A 22,784-nucleotide genomic window follows, 5' to 3' on the forward strand; every position below is an offset into this window, starting at 1 on the left:
ACAGGGTCACACAGTAGTCTTATTGTACCGGCCATATACACTATGATGTTATACAGGGCCACACAATAGTCTTATTGTACCGGTCATAAACACTATGATATTATACATGGCCACACAGTAGTCTTATTGTACCGGTCATATACACTATGATGTTATACAGGGCCACACAGTAGTCTTATTGTACCGGTCATATACACTATGAGGTTATACAGGGTCACACGGTAATGTTATTGTACCGGTCATATACACTATTATGTTATACAGAGCCACACAGTAGTCTTAATGTACCGGTCATATACTCTATGATGTTATACAGGGCCACACAGTTACCTGCTACTAAAAGGAAATTGAGTTAAAAATATGTCAGAATTGTCACAGATTTTACAGTTATTGCCCATGTGATAGGGAAAGATTATTCTTTGTTTCCCTTTGATTAATCATGTTATATGAGAACCTGTGAATTATTTGATTTTCTTGTGAAATAGTTAATCAAATGGCCCTACTACAAAATATCATCAGGCTTACGCTCCATTATTGCCCTCTGTATTGGTCACTTCGAAGTTGGAAACTCAAGCTTTGAAGGGAAACACTATGTTTTATATTAAAGTCGTGTTATTTTTTCCTATTCTCAGGTCTGAAAGCTGCATATCATAACTAGAATATAATGATGTGGAAAAATTGTTACCATATAAAATTTATAAAGTCGAATAATTAAACAGGCAATTTTATATTAATGGTTCATACCATGTGATAGAGCTTAAAATAGTACTCTCAACGATGTCACCTGAATGAAAGGTCGTCACATTATAAAATATTTGGTCCTAACTTATTTTTGTGAAACTGAGCGGTTGAAATATCGCTGCCCAACTTTGGTACATAATATATATTATCATTTGTGGAAATATAAACGCCAGGGGGTGATTTTATTGTCGCTCTTTCTCAAGGACGGGGGCGGTGGTGGCCGAGTAGTTAAGGCGTCTGACATTTTGCTACCACTAGCCCTTCACCACTGGGTCGCGGGTTCGAGACCTACGTGGGGCAATCGCCAGGTACTGGCCGTAGGTCGATGTTTTTCTCCGGAAATTTCGGCTTTCCTGCACCATCAAAACCTGGCACGTCCTTAAATGACCCTAGCTGTTAATAGGACGTAAAACACAAACAAACCAAACCAAAAACGTCAAGGACACAATTGCTGTTTTCAGTTTACGAAATGCATTGATGACTTCAAGGTGCTGTTGCTCTAGGATCACTTTGGCCATGTGTCATATTTAAAAAAAAAGATATAATTTGATGAGTTTTGCTTTTCGCTTAGAAACAATATGTCAGTGGCATGTTTCTGTAAAGACAGTGATGTGAGTCTATAGCCCCTGATGAAAGCACCATATAGTTAGCTTCCACATACAATAACATTTTTGACAAAATTATAAACATTCGTTAAGTTTTTTCCAGTCAGTTTAATGTAGATTTCAGTGTAGAATATGTCAATGACAGAAGTTACTAATGATTTTTTTTAAGCCATTCATATATTAAGTAATCTAATACACGTTTATAGCTGAAGAAAATGGCAAATTATACCGTTTCACAAACGAGAAAAGAATTCATAAGAATATGACACTAAAGCTTTTAATTCTAAAACATATACACAGCACACAATGAAACTTCTACTATCTTCGTGGCGTGAATGACAATATCACGTGTTATAAGCAACAATAACACGTGATGAACACAACAATATCACGTGGTGTATATGACATCATCACATGGTATATGTAACAATGGCATGTGATATAGATGATAAAATCACGTGTTATAGGCAATAATATCACGTGATAAACACAACAATATCACGTGGTATATATGACATTATCACATGGTATATATAACAAAGTCATGTGGATATAGACGACAATATCACGTGGCACCGGTTAAGATATTCATGCAAATTGTCGGGGATAAATTCCCGTAGCGAGCGTAGAATTTTCAAAAATATTAATCTGCTTCCTGTACCGTTAAGCTCTTCGGAGTTCTTTACTGATTAAGAGAATGCAGAATCTAGGTCCCGCGTCTCAATGTCTCGTTACAGTGAGTTAGTTTCTCGGACAGAACTCAAGGTCCGTGTCCTGATTGATAACCGTTGCCAGGGACGCTTAGTTTAGAACAGGTATTATTGTGGAATAACTGGACAATTCCGAAGCATATCAGCACTGTTTCTACGGCCTGACTTCTGTGAAAGGACGAGTAGTATTTATTCACATCCATCTAGCTCGCGTGTATGGTTCAATGCATGTTTCCTAGTGAGACGTAATGACCTATTTTCAGAGAAGTTCTCTACACATTTCCTAACATTTGGTTAAATGACAGGCACATCAGGGTAGTTTATAAATGGTTTATCATCAAACTCTCTAGAAACGCCTGTTTGGATCTGTAATGTGTGGGTTTACAAGCAAACTCCTTAAATAACAATATAAAAGTCAGACGAATTCTTGCGGATGTTTGTCGACGAGCGGACGTCAATCTGAAGATCTCTGCGTTATTGTTTTCCTGTTCAGTAACAAAATCAAACGCGTCTGTATACATCTATACTAGAAATAATTAATTCCGATTCAAAATAAAATTGGAGTGCGATGGCCTATATATATGATATGTCAGACACTGGCTGTGCATCTTACCCAACCTGCCAATGTTCACATGTTTCCGATTAAAACGTATCAATGAACAGCCTGCACGGATGATACCTACATGTGCTTTCCGGTATTGCATCTGCCGCCGAGACATGAATGAAAAGAATGTTTTGAATTTCCTAAAACAATTCATGCACCGCAATTATACTGACATTAAATTTACAACGGAGAAGTAGACGTAACATGTTATGCTCAATTAGATATCGGTACACGTAAAAACGGCAACTATTTATAGAGACAACTGTTTGGTATATATACACACGCGCGCGCGCGCGTGAGTTTGTTAACTGACAAGAGAAACGCGGGAGGGGGCCTCTTCTTGTCGTCTCCCTCGTTTATTTTCCCCACCAGATTAGTTTTTGCTCACCTTTCTTCCTGAATTTCCAGAAACAAATTGCCGAGATAATGTCTGCCGTTATTCATGGTAATCTCTACACGTGCGCCAAGCCGTCAGTCCTGACGACTCATGTGGCGGGAAGGGTGTTTCTTAACAGTCAGAAAAAACGCGAACATTTGATTAATGTTGTCTTTACCTTGTTGCAGCTTTCCTCTGATTGATTCTAACACATGTATTGTTGAAACAATAAACTCGTGTTATTGAGCGCAAGTTGTAACAACATGGTGAGAAATCCCTTTACTATTTACAGACAAAACATATTAAGGTATTTGAGATCACTCTGACTACACACGCCCAGAAAACACGTTAATACTTTAACTTTCTTACGGGATAATAAAATATCATGAAGATAAAGACAGAAACATTTCAATCATTGGTCTAAACAGGTGACAAGACTCACTGAAACACGCAGGAAACAGACCTTGGTTTTAAAACGTAAGGGTCAAAATCTGTTTTCGAGCAGAAAACTGTAAGGCATATACAAACGTGTGTTTGTGAGTGTAAATCATAGGCTACTGTTCAGTTTCAGATATCTGCTATAATAAAAGATATGAATAAGATAAAAGGTATTAATTAAATTTCGCATCTTGGATTTTCTTCATTTTTTTAAGATTTCGTATGCTTTGCAACCCCAAAACAAAAAACATCTTGGTCACTTCGCTCGTTGGAATAATACCACAAAACTTGAAACACTGATGAGGATAGTGCCTCACCCACACAGCTTTAGCAAAGTTTTGCTTCTCTCCTTTGACTATTATTCGAAGTAGCTTTGTTTCTTTGTTTCACATTCTCAGATAAAACTTATGATCTTTGCCCTGTATATTGGCAGTAACTTGCAAAGTTACCAAAACTTAGAAATAAAAAGTATCCTCCCTCGACTCAGCGATTTAAATAAAGCACCACTCTCACAAAACAAAGAGTTAATTGGTGAATGTATTACAGAATCAATAGGGAAGTGCATGTATCAATATAGGTAAGAACTAAAATCGAGTTGGCTTTATAAAATCATGTAACAAGCTGTCGAAAAAATGCGATAAATAAATGTTCAAGTGAGATTAAAAGCCTTAGGAATTCCCATATCGCACATTGGTAACAATCCTGATGAAGAACCTGGAACCTCCGTTGCCATTGGGAATAAGGCGATTCAACCTTCCCGTCGCCAACCTGACGCTTATTAGCTTAATTACAGCTTGTCAACGCAACGAGAATCGCTTCATAGTATCATACTGTTTGAAACTGCGTACATGCTTCATACACTGTTTTTAGCTCATATAAAAAATGCCTGTCAATAAGGCTTAAATCTAGCTATTTAGTAGGGGGGAAATTCATGCAAAATTGGTATTATTTCCATCGTTTTTTAACAATGCAATAATTGCCTTTTCCGGAATCATAAGCAGGGAGAATTCATCTTACTTTCAAATATTGTTTCAACATTTTCTAAAGTCATTGTAATTATCTGTCTCGAGCTAGCTTTAATGAAAAGAAGACTTGACAAGCTTTCAAAGACTTTTCCTGGGGCGAAACATCGAACTGGAAACCTAATAAACGGGAATGGGATGCGAGTGTACACAAAGGCCAATATGCTTCGATTGGGGAAGAAATTTGTTTCGAGCTAGAAAGGCTCCACAACAACGCATATATCGTTTGATATTATGCATCAGTACTGTACATCTAGGACCGTATTGCGATATAAACTCGCACTGTACAAAAACGATCTAGCAACAGAGTTCCCTCTTTACATTTTTATACGGAATTTATTTATAAACGCAACTTTCATTCCATAAAAATAACTGTTAGTATTCTTCGTTTAAATTTGGCAATATCTCCTCCTGGTAACAAAATCTAAAAACCATCAGTGATAAATGTTGATTTTCGTTTCATTTTTGTTAATGAGATTCATAATAAGATAACAAAGACTCTCTACGTTAACCGCGCGTAAAATTATGGTTATGTACAACTTTCTTTCAAAAACCGATATTAAAAACAGAGTTTCATTGATGTGTGTTACAATGCCACTTTCTCTGTGTTTATAGTAATTTCATTGCTCTGTTTATTGGTATACGCGGGATACTCAAACCCGTCTGCAGTCGTGCGTTGGAAATGTGGAGCTACAAATCAGAGAAAGGCATTGTTCTGCGTGCTCCCTTTAATTGACGTTAGCGATGTAATATAGTAGGGAATAGGCTCCGCGATAGAAAACTTACACTTCACATCTAACGAGCCGTGATGTGAAGTTATTGATGGGTAGACTATGTCAATAGTAAGAAAAAACACATTATCTATCGAACAACACTGTTCTGATGTAAACAGAACGTAGACTACACATCTACTGAGCCATGATGTAAACAGAACGTAGACTACACATCTACCGAGCCATGATGTAAACGGAACGTAGACTACACATCTACCGAGCCATGATGTAAACGGAACATAGACTACACATCTACTGACCTGTGGTGTAAACAGAACATAGATTACACATCTACCGGGCTGTTATCTAAACAGAACGTAGACTACACATCTACCAAGCCATGTTGTTAACAGAACGTAGACTTCACATCTACCGAACGGTGGTGTAAACAGAACGTAGACTACACATCTACTGACCTGTGGTGTAAACAGAACATAGATTACACATCTACCGGGCTGTTATCTAAACAGAACGTAGACTACACATCTACCAAGCCATGTTGTTAACAGAACGTAGACTACACATCTACCGAACGGTGGTGTAAACAGAACGTAGACTACACATCTACCGAACGGTTGTGTAAACAGAACGTAGACTACACATCTACCGAGCTGTGATGTAAACGGAACATTGACTACACATCTACTGACATGTGGTGTAAACAGAACATACTTACACATCTACTGACCTGTGGTGTAAACAGAACATAGATTACACATCTACCGGGCTGTGATGTAAACGGAACATAGATTACGCATCTACCGAGCTGTTATCTAAACGGAACATAGATTACACATCTACCGAGCTGTTATCTAAACAGAACGTAGATTACACATCTACCGAGCTGTTATCTAAACAGAACATAGATTACGCATCTACCGAGCTGTTATCTAAACAGAACGTAGACAACACATATGTGGTGTAACTTCATGTAGACCGTGTGATACAGAACAAAGACTACACGCCTTCGGATCTGATGTAAGGGTGTAGACTTGTGACGCCGACATTGGAACGACTCTCTGTCCTTGACACTTTCCTTTTTTCCTAGACGATAACTCAATATACTGATTATAAACCAAAACTCTCTCGAACAGTTTTATTATCAACTGTTATAAAACGGAAATACGATAAGCGTCAAACAGTTATAAAAACGATATTTTCTTTCATAAATCAAGATTTTTAATTACAATAATAGTGATTTTATTACTCCTCTCAAGAAATTATCTAATTCTCTAAAATTTTGCCAAGCCGTATGATTTTAGTATGTGATTTTATCATTTCAATCATGAAATCGAACAAAGTTACTGACACTGAAGTACGTCTTGTATCGTATGCTTCTAGCTCACAAAGATACAAATATTGCATTTTACTACTTTTATGAAGTCTAAAATAATTTTAAGTTTTCCTGCGTAGTTGTTCTGCAAATCCCGCGTCGTTTTCATATATGTTCAACATAATGTTTTAAATGTGTTTCAACGTGCACCGTCCTGATACGGTCCACTTTGTGTCATCTGCTTCTTTTGCTAGGTATATTTGTTATAATGATAACACCATAATGACAATTTTCTATTGATAAGGTTAGGACATTTAAATCAAGAAAGTGTCTCGAAGATTTTATAACAACGTCTAAATTCAGTGCGTGTTCACCGGAATTCGCTACCTTATCGAATATTGTACTCTTGTGTTTAAGACATGTACCCGATTCGCCTTTTAAAACCTTACAACTGCATTGTCTATTGTCTTAGACATGTCTGATGCATACGAAGCTCTCTGTATCACCAGAATGGCAGGTCGATTCCCAACCATGTCGTTCCTTTCCTAGGGACTCGCTGGAGATAAGGAGATACGAAGGAACATTCACTCTGACATATCGAGACCATCACAAAACTCCAGGCCGACGGTTGATGTGATTCCTTAAATGGTAATCAAAGCCAGTGTTTATCTGTTTTTGTCTCCAGTACTGACGACTCAGATAAGTCTCCTCCAAAATGTCCTGCTTGAAAGCTTTCTCCGTTTCGGTATCAGATACATACACTCGGCTCTGAGACGAACAGTAATCATGGAGTTCATCTGTCGAACCCACAAATCAGAATCCATCTTGATTTTTGCAGTCTATAATAAGACCAATAATGATACATTTTCATACTGACCAATCGTAATGCGTGATTCATTAAACGATACTAATCTTAAAAGGTGCAATTTATTACTATCCATACACTGTATATTTAGCATATCTTTTTTTAAACAGTTTATATTTACACAAAATACATAAAAACGGATTCGTAGGATTGAAGGTGGACTATAAATCGTTTTAAAATATTGCATTCTGTCATATTTTCGAATGATTTCTCAAAATGCACTTTCAACAAATTAATCTTTCCTCCAATTTTATTTTATGTGAGTTGATTGGTTCGTTAGCAAGAACTAATGCAAGATCTTGTCAAACGAACCACACCAAAGGTGCCAGCGCTATTTCGATAACATCTCGATCAACACCTTATAAACTTTCCGCAAACTGTTAGTATGATTTCTCTTTTAATGACATTATGAATATTAGTTGCCTCATATTAGTTAATGGCAAAAATCGACGGATGAAAGAAATGTGTTTTTTATCTTGCCGACACCATATGTATGTGTTTTTCATAGATAATTCCGCAGCAATTATCGGCATGACTTTGATGTAGGGTAATGTCCGTTTCAATACGAGGCGATTTGTTTTCGAATCATTCGGAAATTTGAAATTTAGATGATTAACTTATGAATACCAACGACAAACAACTACTAATGTGTTTTATATAATGTGTTTTTTCTGAGTAGCTTTTAAATCACCAAAACAATCAATGTTAGGTCTGTGATTCCTGTCCAAATAAATATGTTTTATTTCATTATGATGTTCATACCACGGTACTTAGCTCAACACATAAAAATGGCGGTATCGCTCTGTCCAAAACGAACAGATAAAATTTAATTAATTAAACACACATATAATTAGGAATCCCATGATTTCATATGGTAATGATTAATTCTAGAATATGTATCGTTGTTTTTGTTTGTTATTTCATCTCAAATAAGTATGCCGACGATTAGCCACGGGGTATCCTTCTACTTCCCGTACAATTTATACACGATTCTGGAGAATATATCAGTTGTGTACTGGCAAGAAAGGAACTGCGGAGGTTCTCGCCAACCAATTATAGCTCTATCTTGCATGGAAGCATTTGCTAAATTCATCAAATAGTTGGCTGTGTTGAACCGTACTCCCCGGGGTAATGGATCCGGACAAGGCGAATACGATGAGGCCGAGTCTGTACATCCGTCAAAGGCATACTCATAACATCTTCTAGACCGTTTCCTTACTTTTGTACAATATCGGCCAATATTTTTTCTCCAATTTGCAATAGTAATTGTCTTTTATAAGGCAATTTTCAATCAGTATTTTGTAAATTTGGTATTTCATACAAATAAAAGCACAAATAATTGATAAATCCTCGTTACTGCATTGTTTTATGTCTCTGAGATATGAATACCAAATAGTTCACATCGCTTAATTTCATATTTTCAGATTATATCGGTCTGAAAATCTATAAAAACCTTATTTTGTTTAAACCAAAAAAGAAATTATGATGGTATGTATCCTACCTAAAGAAAACAGAGAACTGTTACATTTTACTTCTATAATTATTTTTAATATCACGTTTTGAATTGATGCAATTCTGTTTAAATGTGTCAAAACGCATAAAACGTCAATTTCAGTCACCCCTAAATACAGATTCCAATTAATTAAAGTTTAATTCGCTCAATGTGATAAATACACGAACAAAGTTTCCCTCGAACCGTTTTCTGTGATACTCTCGGAACAATTAATTAATGTGATAGCACTGATGAATCATTCCATTTCGATATTGTAATAATTTCGTCATTCAACTGTACGGTTATAATTACAAACCGGCTAAAGAAACCCGACGCCTAGCCCATTTACTTTATTGAAATACAAAATTACGTTAGCAGTAAGTAATCATGTTGTTCAAATACAGTTTTAACGTTGTTGGAAAGCAAGTCTGCCCTGCTAAATAAAACCAACATTTTATTATATTTCCCTAAATCAGAAGTGCAGAGTAGCATTATTAAAACGTTGAATAATTAAAACATTTTATATATTTTATAGAATAATCAATGTTGTGGGTCGGGTGATTACGAACCCACCCAGGAGATATTCCGTTCTACGCTCGTCTGTATCCTTGCGATATGGAGTCATTGCTTTAACATAAATCGACAAACTTTTGATGTTTCATTTTGCAATTTTCTGCGCTCAAACCTGGGAAAATCAGACCATTAGACAAGATATACACCAATTAAATCTGGAACATTACCTCGAGGTAACCGTATACAGATAGGCGTGCACATGTCGGCTCCCACATCTATCGAGGAAACGAAGTCTTCCCGAACTCATGGTATTTGTTGCTGTAGTTTCCATTGAGTGATGAGTTTAGCAGTTTTACAAAAACGTAAAATGTACAGTTACTGTATGTTCCATCAAAATGGCGAGGGAAGGATATGCTACGTCTGTTGAGCGTGAATATGTAATCGGATTTAACTTTATGGATTGGCTTGCCACTTTTATTAGTTTCAAATGGTCTGTGTTAAGTACAAATAAACACAAACATCAATTTGAAATGTTACTTACCTCTTCGTTGTGTACATATTTTTTATGCTTTTATTTTCCTTTTATTTTTAAAATTTCGACGAAAAATGAAAGCTCAAATAAACAATCATAAATAGGAATATTAAAGTAATCCTGTACAGTTTGTTTATGACAATACTGTAAACATATATATCACCATGAGTCACCTTTTTCAGACATTGCATATCTTGTCGGTGGTGAACTCGCCATCCGTTCATATGTCATACGGTCTCTCGGCTTCTTTGTCATACCGTAGCTGTCTCAGCACCCGCTGTCCCTGTGGCATACTGAGATTTTCGTCTGTGTGATACCGTAACTGTCCCATCACACTCTGTCCCTGTGTCATACCGAGTCTGTCTCGTCACACGCTGTCCCTGTGTCATGCCGAGTCTGTCTCGTCACACGCTGTCCCTGTGTTATACCGTAGCTGTCTCGTCACTCGCTGTCCCTGTGTCATACCGTATCTGTCTCGTCACACGCTGTCCCTGTATCATACTGTAGCTGTCTCGTCACACGCTGTCCCTGTATCATGCCATAGATGTTTCGTCACACGCTGTCCCTGTGTCATACCGTAGCTCTCTCGTCACACGCTGTCCCTGTATCATACCGTAGCTGTCTCGTCACCCGATGTCCCTGTGTCATACCGTAGCTGTCTCGTCACACGCTATCCCTGTGTCATACCGTAGCTGTCTCGTCACACTCTGTCCCTGTATCATACCGTAGCTATCTCGTCACACGCTGTCCCCGTATCATACCGTAGCTGTCTCGTCACACGCTGTCCCTGTGTCATCCCGTAGCTGTCTCGTCACACGCTGTCCCTGTAGCATACCGTAGCTGTCTCGTCACACGCTGTCCCTGTAGCATACCGTAGCTGTCTCGTCACACGCTGTCCCTGTAGCATACCGTAGCTGTCTCGTCACACGCTGTCCCTGTGTTATACCGTAGCTGTCTCGTCACACGCTGTCCCTGTATCATGCCATAGATGTTTCGTCACACGCTGTCCCTGTGTCATACCGTAGCTGTCACGTCACACGCTGTCCCTGTGTCATACCGTAACTGTCTCGTCACACGCTGTCCCTGTGTCATACCGTAGCTGTCTCGTCACACTCTGTCCCTGTATCATACCGTAGCTATCTCGTCACACGCTGTCCCCGTATCATACCGTAGCTGTCTCGTCACACGCTGTCCCTGTGTTATACCGTAGCTGTCTCGTCACTCGCTGTCCCTGTGTCATACCGTATCTGTCTCGTCACACGCTGTCCCTGTATCATACCGTAGCTATCTCGACACACGCTGTCCCTGTGTTATACCGTAGCTGTCTCGTCACACGCTGTCCCTGTAGCATACCGTAGCTGTCTCGTCACACGCTGTCCCTGTAGCATACCGTAGCTGTCTCGTCACACGCTGTCCCTGTGTTATACCGTAGCTGTCTCGTCACTCGCTGTCCCTGTGTCATACCGTAGCTGTCTCGTCACACGCTATCCCTGTGTCATACCGTAGCTGTCTCGTCACACGCTATCCCTGTGTCATACCGTAGCTGTCTCGTCACACGCTGTCCCTGTGTCATACCGTAACTGTCTTGTCACACGCTGGTCCTGTGTCATACCGTAGCTATCTCGTCACACGCTGTCCATGTGTCATACCGTAGCTGTCTCGTCACACGCTGTCCCTGTATCATACCGTAGCTGTCTCGTCACCCGCTGTCCCTGTGTCATACCGTAGCTGTCTCGTCACACGCTGTCCCTGTATCATACCGTAGCTGTCTCGTCACACGCTGTCCCTGTATCATACCGTAGCTGTTTCGTCACACGCTTTCCCTGTATCATGCCATAGATGTTTCGTCACACGCTGTCCCTGTATCATACCGTAGCTTTCCCTGTGGCATACCGTAGCTGTCTCGTCACACGCTTTTTCAATGTCATGCCGAATCTGTGTCATATTGCTAGATTCGTTAATTGTTCCTATGCCATAAGCCTATGTATCGTTGTTCCTACATATATTCCTTTCCTATGCCATATTAAGCTTTTATATGTCTTTAATACGAGAAAACAAGGCAAACCAGTGTCTGTGTTGTTGGAGGGGGAAGTACATCAGCAATATGTTTATTTTTGTCCTTTAAAAGAGAGAGACAGGACGAAAACTGCAGTATTTTATCAGCAAGTGGCCAGTCGTCTGAGTAGGTCGTGTTCATCGAGTAATAACCCGTCGTACGGAGTAAGTTTAGGTTATTACGTAAATGTCCAGTGGATAGGCATATTTAATGGATATTTTTAAAGGTAATGACCACTGCCTTTTAAGAAAATATCGCCAGCCTTTGCCGGAGTATTTTGAAGGTATTCGTTATCCTGTGTCTCGTTTTCCTTTTGGATAATGGGTGTGTTCCATTGGCTATGTCTCGCATGCATGGTGCTTCAAAGTACTTCTTTCATACTTCAAAAATTGCCCTACGCATCAACAAATATTTATTTTATATAGAAACATTTCACTATCTCCTCCCTCTCCATTTTTACAGCTTCCGTAAGAATATCGTTTTAGTATTATATTTCAAAGCGAGAGAAAATATTATTTTTCTCTTGCAGATGCATAGATAGTGTTTTATTTTGTGCAGCCAGAAACGACAAGTCCACAGAGGACTACATACCTCCTCTCTGGTTTGTGCTACTGACGTTTGAATGTAATCGAATGTTTTTTGGAGGAGTGTATCAATTACGTTAAATAAATTTTAGTCGCCCCTGACCCTGTGCCATCACGGCACTTGCAAACAGCTGTTTCACGTGAGCTGGAATGAATCAGGGGAGTTAATCGATGAGAACTGTTACCATGCATAAGTAAACACTATTAAACAGAACAAGTTGTATATATATACGAAAATCGTAAAACAAATCTGAGAGGACGGGTCTTTTATGTGGGAGTGTTTGATAAGATGATCAAACTATCAATGACTATTTAACATCCAAGTGTTGTTCACAAACGTCACGGCTGTAACGATCATCTGAGCTAATACAGCACGCGCAGGAACACGTGTGAACGCCACTTCATTATTGACAGTCTGGTGACGGCAAATATTATGCAGGAAAGTTACGTAATCAGCTTTAGGTCTGTCGTTTTGTTTGTTTTAATCTATAATTAAATATATCTATTACACTACTATATATTTTAACTGATAATCATTAATTTTGTATTTTGCATGTAAATTCTAGCTTCGTTATCTTACCTTTGAATCTTTACCTCTTTATTTAAGCCTATTAATCTTCATTTCTGTATATTGACCGGGCATTTTGACTGCAATTCTTCCTGCTCATTTTTACATAAATATATTATTTGTTAACATTAGCTTCTGTATTTTACCTGTTTATTTTTACTTCTGTATTTTACCTGTTTATCTTTACTTTTATATTTTACCTGTTTATCTTTACTTCTTTATTTTACCTGTTTATCTTTACTTCTTTATTTTACCTGTTTATCTTTACTTCTTTATTTTACCTGTTTATCTTTACTTCTTTATTTTACCTGTTTATCTTTACTTCTTTATTTTACCTGTTTATCTTTACTTCTTTATTTTACCTGTTTATCTTTACTTCTTTATTTTACCTGTTTATCTTTACTTCTTTATTTTACCTGTTTATCTTTACTTCTTTATTTTACCTGTTTATCTTTACTTCTTTATTTTACCTGTTTATCTTTACTTCTTTATTTTACCTGTTTATCTTTACTTCTTTATTTTACCTGTTTATCTTTACTTCTTTATTTTACCTGTTTATCTTTACTTCTTTATTTTACCTGTTTATCTTTACTTCTTTATTTTACCTGTTTATCTTTACTTCTTTATTTTACCTGTTTATCTTTACTTCTTTATTTTACCTGTTTATCTTTACTTCTTTATTTTACCTGTTTATCTTTACTTCTTTATTTTACCTGTTTATCTTTACTTCTTTATTTTACCTGTTTATCTTTACTTCTTTATTTTACCTGTTTATCTTTACTTCTTTATTTTACCTGTTTATCTTTACTTCTTTATTTTACCTGTTTATCTTTACTTCTTTATTTTACCTGTTTATCTTTACTTCTTTATTTTACCTGTTTATCTTTACTTCTTTATTTTACCTGTTTATCTTTACTTCTTTATTTTACCTGTTTATCTTTACTTCTTTATTTTACCTGTTTATCTTTACTTCTTTATTTTACCTGTTTATCTTTACTTCTTTATTTTACCTGTTTATCTTTACTTCTTTATTTTACCTGTTTATCTTTACTTCTTTATTTTACCTGTTTATCTTTACTTCTGTATTTTACCTGTTTATCTTTACTTCTTTATTTTACCTGTTTATCTTTACTTCTTTATTTTACCTGTTTATCTTTACTTCTTTATTTTACCTGTTTATCTTTACTTCTTTATTTTACCTGTTTATTTTTACTTCTTTATTTTACCTGTTTATCTTTACTTCTGTATTTTACGTGTTTATCTTTACTTCTTTATTTTACCTGTTTATTTTTACTTCTTTATTGTACCTGTTTATCTTTACCTCTTTATTTTACACGTTTATCTTTACCTCTATATTTTACCTGTTTATACTTTCTTCTGTATTTTACCTGTTTATCTACACTTCTGTTTTTTCTTGTTTATCTTTACTTCTGTATTTTACCTGTTTATCTTTATTTCTGTATTTTGCATATTTATCTTTATTTCTGTATTTTACCTGTTTATCTTTATTTCTGTATTTTACCTGCTTATCTTTATTTCTGTATTTTACCTGTTTATCTTTATTTCTGTATTTTGCATGTTTATCTTTATTTCTGTATTTTTCTTGTTTATATTTACTTCTGTATTTTACCTGTTTATATTTACTTCTGTATTTTACTTGGTTATCTTTACTTCTGTATATTACCTGTTTATATTTACTTCTTTATTTTACTTGGTTATCTTTACTTCTGTATTTTACCTGTTTATTTTACCTGTTTATATTTACTTCTGTATTTTACTTGTTTATATTTACTTCTGTATTTTACTTGTTTATATTTACTTCTGTATTTTACTTGTTTATCTTTACTTCTGTATTTTACCTGTTTATATTTACTTCTTTATTTTACTTGGTTATCTTTACTTCTGTATTTTACCTGTTTATTTTACCTGTTTATATTTACTTCTGTATTTTACTTGTTTATATTTACTTCTGTATTTTACTTGTTTATATTTACTTCTGTATTTTACCTGTTTATCTTCACTTCTGTATTTTACCTGTTTATATTTACTTCTTTATTTTACTTGGTTATCTTTACTTCTGTAATTTACCTGTTTATCTTTATTTGTTCCATTTTACACAAGGAAGATCTATTTTATTGTCATTCATGTGATCAACCATTTACAGTCAAACACTTTATGATTGAATGCGCTGATCTTAAACAAATACGTGACAGATTTTACAATGAACCCACTATGAAACGTTTATTGGATACAGTTTCTGTGCAATCAATCTATGATTAATTACATTCAAATAATCTCTATGATAAGATATTATATATTTCATAAACAATTCGTTTGCTATTGATATATTTTGACATAATTTATACATTTTAACCTTTTGTTTCTGGTTTTCATGTATTCAGTTTTTGCGAATGTCTATTTTGTACATTGTTGTTTGGCCCTTTATAACTCAAATTGTCAATGGGCCGTTAAATAATACATAGTTATAACAATAACTTCTGTATTTTACCTGTTTATCTTTACGTCATGATTTTGCCTATTAATCTAAATTCTTTTCTAAATTTTACCTGTTATTTTCCATTTAATCTTTCATCTTCCAACCTGTTAATTATTAGATTTTTATTTTACCATTTGATCTTTACTGCTGTAGCCTATTTAATCGTCTATTCTGTGTTTCCCTGTTACAATGGAGCGTTTGTTGTTGTATTTTACCTTTTGATCTGTACAGCTGTATTTTTCTGGTACATGTTCATGTAATAGATAATACTTACTCCAATGTAATATACCGGTAAATGTAAATCTTCATTCCTATGTATAATACTACCTGGTCCAATGGTTCCCCTATCGACACCCAGCCAGCGAAGCAAGCTAGATTAAATTGTTGTCCAATATACCGTTTGTAATGTCGGCGAACTATTGCCATGACAAATTAGTTTTAATTGACTTTCGTTCTGGTCGTATCTTTGGTGTGATGATCGGAATCGTATCCCGACATGTAAAACCAGCGCTAGTTTTACGAAATGTATTGAGAAAATACCAAGAAAGGTTTGAAATGAAATAAAGGACCGGAGAGAGACGATCTATCATTTACCTTATGGTAGCGATGGGTTCTAACACACGTTTTCACAGGCCAATAAATCGAGTTTGGCAATGACGAATGGTTTCTCTGATTATGAAGTATGCTATTGCAGCACTAAAACTTCAATTTCGTATGCAAATAAAATCAGAATATCTCTCCCTACCCTGTTGCGTGCATCCCAGGCCGTCTGCAAGAATGACCCAGACCAGCAGTACAGGAACGCTAGAACAGCGCGAGGTTCCCTCCGTGATCTCGGGGATAAACAACGCCATCTTGTCAAACAGGTCGGACTCGAGTTATTTTGAATATGACGATATTTGAAATTAATGACTAAGCTACTGTTTAATGATTTTGGATATAAACACGAGAAATGAAAGTACGGAAACGACACATAGGGCATAGTATATGAGATAACATTCTCTCCACTGAAAGCCAATATTTCCTCCGGTTACATGAAATGTTTCATTGTCAACCAATGACACGATGACAGTTTCCCGTCTTCCCAAATGTTTGGTATATGTGAAAGGTGGATATAATAATATTAATTTAGTCGGTGAGACCAAACTAACAAGTCGGATATTAACCAGTACTTGTTTCAAAAGAGGAACAAACAAAAACGAATATTAAGTTTGTTGCGTTATTCTTTAGATTGCATATCAAACGGACAACATCAATTACATAGTAACTGACGTTTTGCTTCTGTTCAAAGCCTGCCTTCTCGGTTCTTTATGAGCTCACGTACCTAAACAATCCGAGGTCGAAGGAGGTTACGCTTGCATGTGTCAGTACCGTGTCGCTACATCCGGCGGTGGCCAGCAACTATGGCCAACACGACAACATTTCCGCTAACTCTGTCCCGTCGTAATTATTGAAGACGGAGACGCTATTCCAGAATTTCCGCAATCTTCGTCTCACTATAATCACTGAGATCATGGGTCAACACGACAGCATCACTGCAAGCTCGATCCTGCCGAAGTTACTAAGGTCAGGGTCAACACGACAGTATTAGCATTTTTGATTGCAAACTGAAGTCAGAAATCAACACGACTCCATTTTTGCGAGCTCCATCACATCACAATTACTAAGATTAAAGGCACAGTGCATCCAAATGACTGAACAATGCAAAGGCCAGAATTAAAAAACCGATTTTTGTGTTTATGGGTTGTATTGTATCTTCCATAAGACTTAATTTTATCATGATTGATGTTTTCGGGCGTTCTTTCAGTTTTTGTTACAGTTATGCTGTAAATAAGAATTGGCATGCCTATATAATATAATGGGATAGTTATTACGTAATGATGGAACAGACCTGTAGGAACGTCTTCCGTACCACGACCTGGGGAAGTCTCACAACAGACATGTAGAGCACGGCTCTCTCTGATATAGCGAGATATATCGGGCACTGACAAGGTTTCTCAGAAACACGTTTCGTAGAGCATGTTTCCAATCTATTTAGAAGGTAACTGGTTCATGACATTTTATAAGCATATCTTACATAATCTCACAATAAACTGTAATAGGGACTGGTCATAAATAACGCATTTTCGTTTCATTTTATAAAATATGATCGTTTAAGTACGCTTCATTTTGCCATTCTGATTGGGTATTACATGTACCTAATTAAAAGGGGTTATTATGGTTTTCACGTGGGTTTTATTGCTGTTTGTAACATTGTTTGTGTATGGGAGGATAATGTTTTGTCTTCGGCTATATTACATCGTAGGTGAGATTTTTTATTGCCGTTTGTTCTCGGTAGAATTGGGGATGGGATTTAACAGGGAAACTTCCGACACGTGTTTCTTTGCCTTCTTTACTTCTGATACTGTCCTCTGTAGAAAAGCTGTGCTCCCGAGTATGCTGTAAGAGATTAGTAATGTGAGAACCTATGCATAATGTTGGATTTTCCTGTTTGACCTCTACATGGGGACACGGAAGTAAGCACCCATATTAATATTTGAGATAGTTTTGTTCTCTCTCTCTCTTTTCTGACTACTTTCACTTTCTTATGCCTAAGTTTGCAATATCTCGCTTTTGACCTTGAGTGTTAGCCCAAAAGAGGAAGGTTAAGGGCTCTGTCCCGACCGAGATTTCTAAACTCCTTAACAATGGTAAATCCTGCCCTTTTGCTGAGAAATTGAAAACGGATATCGACAAAGACTGGTTAGCCATTTGTGAGTAACATATGACAGGCTGGATCGTCATACTTCCTTGTCCATGTTCTGACGTTTCAGTGTGATGACACTTTAAAACTTTCACTTCCGGTACATGTTGCTTTACCTCTTTGACTTCCGGTACATATCGGTAAATGCTGCATTCCTTCTTTCACATTCAGTACATGCTCCGTTACTCCTTTATTTCGAATAATGTTTTTGCGATGTCTCCCTCACTGCTGATTTATGCATTCCCTCTACTTCTGATATGTGTCCATAAACCTCCGTCCTATTTCGTCTAATTGCCCAGTCACTTTGACTGATTTTATGTGACAACAAATCGTTCTTCAGAAGTCTGTCCCGTAAAGTAGCTCGCCAAGTGACACCCGGAGTCATTAACGACACAAAGAGTGGCGCTACAGGACACAATGGTATGATGTATGTGTTATCAGACTGTCCCTGACACATCAGACTGTACGTCATACGGGAGAGCAGTTGTTGTAATATGCGCGGTATTGAGAGGCACGGAGATGCTTATGTTAAATATACAAAATAAATCTTTATCACCGGACAATAGATGTCGTAGACACTCAGACAGCTGTAGGATTCTACAAATTAAATTCTGATATACACGTTAATTTCCTATAATTACATGTATATTACATTATCATCAATTTGTCATCTAAATCAATAATAGTGTAGATACAATTAATTTTAGTATTATGTTAAAAAGAATATTTAATATTTAATGGTTAAAAACTGACCTTAGATATATCAAAAAGAAAACCTATCTTACTTATTTTATGGTAAAATCTTACCTTAGATCAAAATGCTATCTTCCTTATTCGAGAATAATAGTAAAAATAATAGTTCATACTTCAAACTGATTTACTATTAAATAATTATAGTATTACCAATTAGTTTTTGTCATCTTAATAAAAAAATAATCAATTTATAATGTAAAAGTAGTATCTGCATCTTACTGAGTCGAGTATAATGTTTAAAAGAATATGTTACATTAAAATATGAAAACCAATCACGAAAAATAATACAAATCATATACCGGAGATAAAATCTCCGTGTATATTCTGTGTACTTGTAAACAGTATATGTTTCCTGCCTGTACCGACCCCAGTACAGACGACAGTACCATTGTGTCGAGACATTCGGAACAACGATCCTATCTGAAAGTGCTACATGCTGTATTTCAAATGAAGACAATACACAAAGGCTCTGGCTATCTGCTTCCTCGTGTTATGTCTGAACGTCTTTAAGGACTCTGACCCAAATTTCCCCAGTTTTGTATTCACGCTGACTAGATCGACATCCATTGGTTTTTTTGTATCTGATAAGGTAGCCATACTCAGCATTGTATTGTACCGGCATGTCTGCTCTCCGTATTTGGGTTCGGGACGAGTCAGACTTCGTCTGGCAGCAAAGACTGCCGGGACAATTACAGTATATCTGTTACAAATTTGGCTGATTAGTTGCCCACACCTCTGTGATTTGTGCTGACTTGGTTTTAATGGACATTCATCACCATGGTGATACAAAAAATACGTTTATGTAACATAATAACGACAAATAACTTCCCTCCTAATCGGTAACCTGGGCGATCTCAGCAGTACTGTTCAGGAAAACGTTGACCGGAAATGGCCAAACTGGTTGATGTTTGAAACAAAACCAAACCCATTTTCTGAATATCTATTCATTTGAATTATTTCGTCATTCCGTTCTAACGTGTATATTAAATTGCTTCCTTTGTATAACTGTTTATCGGCTAATTGGTAAAAAGACATCAGTTGTTGTCGAGTCCTGTCTGTCTCCAGCACGTCTGCTAAAAGGATTTCGGAGGCCTTCACGAAAGTCCTGGCACTAATGGGGCAGGTTACGTCCCCCACGTGTCATCAGACCTCACGAACTCGGGAGGGACCGGCCAGCGGGTTAAACTATCAATTTGGGCAATGATAAAACATTCGACGTTAAATCGTCTCTAGAGTGATGCGGTGGATTCGAGGCGACCGTAATGGTGGACCCTCGCCCGCCCAATACTCTGGATCAAGAACATGAGCAATGGATTTATTCGGCTTGTCTGCTGTTAGGCGTCGCAGACTTCATTTTTCTTGCCGTAGCGTACACGTCCGGAATTAATTGATAACCTGCATCGGCGTTAGAGGTTACGCAATGTCACCCATGCCATTCCATCAACTCGCTAATACCCAATAACCGCCATTGACTAAATCGAAAACGATTTTTCTAACGCCATGTGTTTGCCTTTTGTATAAAGATAACGTCTTCTGTATCAGGTTTAGCTTATAGATCAAACGACGAGATATACAAACTTCTGAAACTATAAATGCATGTACATATTCACAAGCGAAATTTAATCCATCTTACTTCAAATCACAGCAGTTCCTATCCCCTTTGTTATAAGTTAGACTACACTTATAATACCAGTTCGACGTCAAAGAGTGACAAAGGCAATGCTTTCATTGTAATTGGTTATACCACCGACACAAGACAGGTTCGGTCCCACTTAGGTGGGAAACGCTGCCACGAACAACCCTTTTGTCAACGTCTAGAGCGTTTTTTGGGGCGTAGCAGACGATAGGATTAATTGGCAGACGTCAATCCGGTCGGCAGGAGGCGCCCGCGCTGGAAGAGGAAGATAGGCAGAACGATGACAGGATGTCATCGGGAAACTGCTAAATGTATAACTTGGCCTTGAGAAAATATCACGTAATCCCGAAAAACATATTACCCGGTAGGAAAAATTACTACAAATAACCAAAAATTTATTTAATTGTAACAAAATTTTACGCATAGATGCGCTTATATACAGAAATTAACGAAGCGAGTTCAATGCGGTCGACTTTTAATAGCATTCGCTCCAGGGCTCTGGGCGTTAAAGTCAATTGATATGGGAATTCAAACGCAACAAAGCGCCATCCGATTAATGGTGCTGTGGATTTGTCCTCTGCTAAAAGGCTTATTTCTATAAAATTTGAGGAATGCAGCGTCCCAAAATGTCTTGCGGTGATCATGTTTCTCGTCACTTACCCAAATCTATATCTTAGCATGTTGTAGACACATTCCTCATATCAATTCTAGGGAGGAGTGGGGATGTTGATTTGTTTGTTGGTGTTGATGGTTGGGGTGGGGTATCCCTTCCCCACCCGAACGTAGAAAGAGTGAAATTAAACGCTAGCATAATCCGTATCTGCATGTGAGTTATCAAAAAAATCGCTTTCTCCCTTCAGAAATTCTTAATACGCGTCTGAAATTTTGATTTGGTAAAAGTATACCACTTTGACATTTGTAGGGTTACGGATTTGAGACAACAATTGGTTGTTTCTTTCACTGTAAAGCTGTATCAGATCAATATGGTTTGTGAAATTAAACTTTTAGTGTGGTGCGTTATTTCAAATAATCTTGACAGTCATGTAGAGTCATGTTCCGAGACTGCCATTATAGTAGAGTAATATTTACACGGAGTTAATAATAGCCAGGTTTCGGCGAGTGGTAACACCCAGGCCTTCCACGCAGACGGCCGGGGTTCGATACCAGAAAATGTCGTAAAAAGGGTTGTATGCATGACTTTTCCTCGCCCATATAACTTCAATAACCCGGATGGAATAAGATGTTCAGGATTTATGCTACAGTGTCTGTGCTGTTATATTCAAATAAGGTGACACTATATTAAAAAGATGCGATTAAAAAAAATAGTCCACTGCAAATTGAACACTAATACGCATCCATCAAATACGCAAGCACGAACACATAAGGAGGTATTTAGCCAAGTGGCATATGACTTGTAGTTAGTTACCGTGCAATTGTATCGATAGAGCTTCTTTGAAATGATACTGATATAGCTGATCTTTTTCAAATTATATTGATAGAGTTGTGTTTGTTTTTGCTAAATATGGCGCTATAACAAATATTGTATAAGTATTAGTAAGTAAGACACTGGACTAGCTAATGTGATTCTAGTTAACCTAGTTACTCAAATGGGTACGTTCCAGCACTGTATGATGAAAGCGCACAATGCGACGTGCTCATACTTTGCCACATCACGAACGCAAATTGTGTGATTCTAGTTAACGTGCGCACATAATCCATATATGGCAAAAGATCCGCTTTTTTGGCCCAAACCCATTTTTTCTACAAAAATATTTCAACAAAAAGGTGTTTTTATACAGTTGACAACATAATGAATTTGTATCTAGACTTGCAAAAACTACGTGGGCAACGTAATTAAAATTCCCCTATAATTCCTTCAGACTAACAACCTTATGGTCATAGAGTTACAGCGTTAAGCCCCACCTGTCGGTACTCGCATGGAACAAGTGGCAGTTACCCCTGTAGAGTTCCCGCACTGAGCCTCGTAAAGCCGCTCCCTCTAA

General features: G+C 37.1%; 1 protein-coding gene across 2 annotated transcripts in view; it reads left to right on the forward strand.

The window, feature by feature from the left end:
* The window catches only part of LOC110462163 (acetylcholine receptor subunit alpha-like 1), a 44,416-nt gene that overhangs the window by 9,593 nt on the left and 12,039 nt on the right, over positions 1 to 22,784 (forward strand). The window contains exon 1 of one of the 2 annotated variants that reach the window (XM_021516006.1): positions 12,868 to 13,046. The exons of the other annotated variant lie outside the window; for it this stretch is intronic. The gene's annotated coding sequence lies outside the window, so the exon portion shown is untranslated. Of the gene's footprint in view, positions 1 to 12,867; positions 13,047 to 22,784 lie in introns of those variants that run through there. 2 annotated transcript variants of the gene reach the window in all.

The sequence above is a fragment of the Mizuhopecten yessoensis genome, unplaced genomic scaffold (assembly GCF_002113885.1).
Source record: "Mizuhopecten yessoensis strain PY_sf001 unplaced genomic scaffold, ASM211388v2 scaffold10755, whole genome shotgun sequence".
NCBI lineage: Eukaryota > Metazoa > Mollusca > Bivalvia > Pectinida > Pectinidae > Mizuhopecten > Mizuhopecten yessoensis.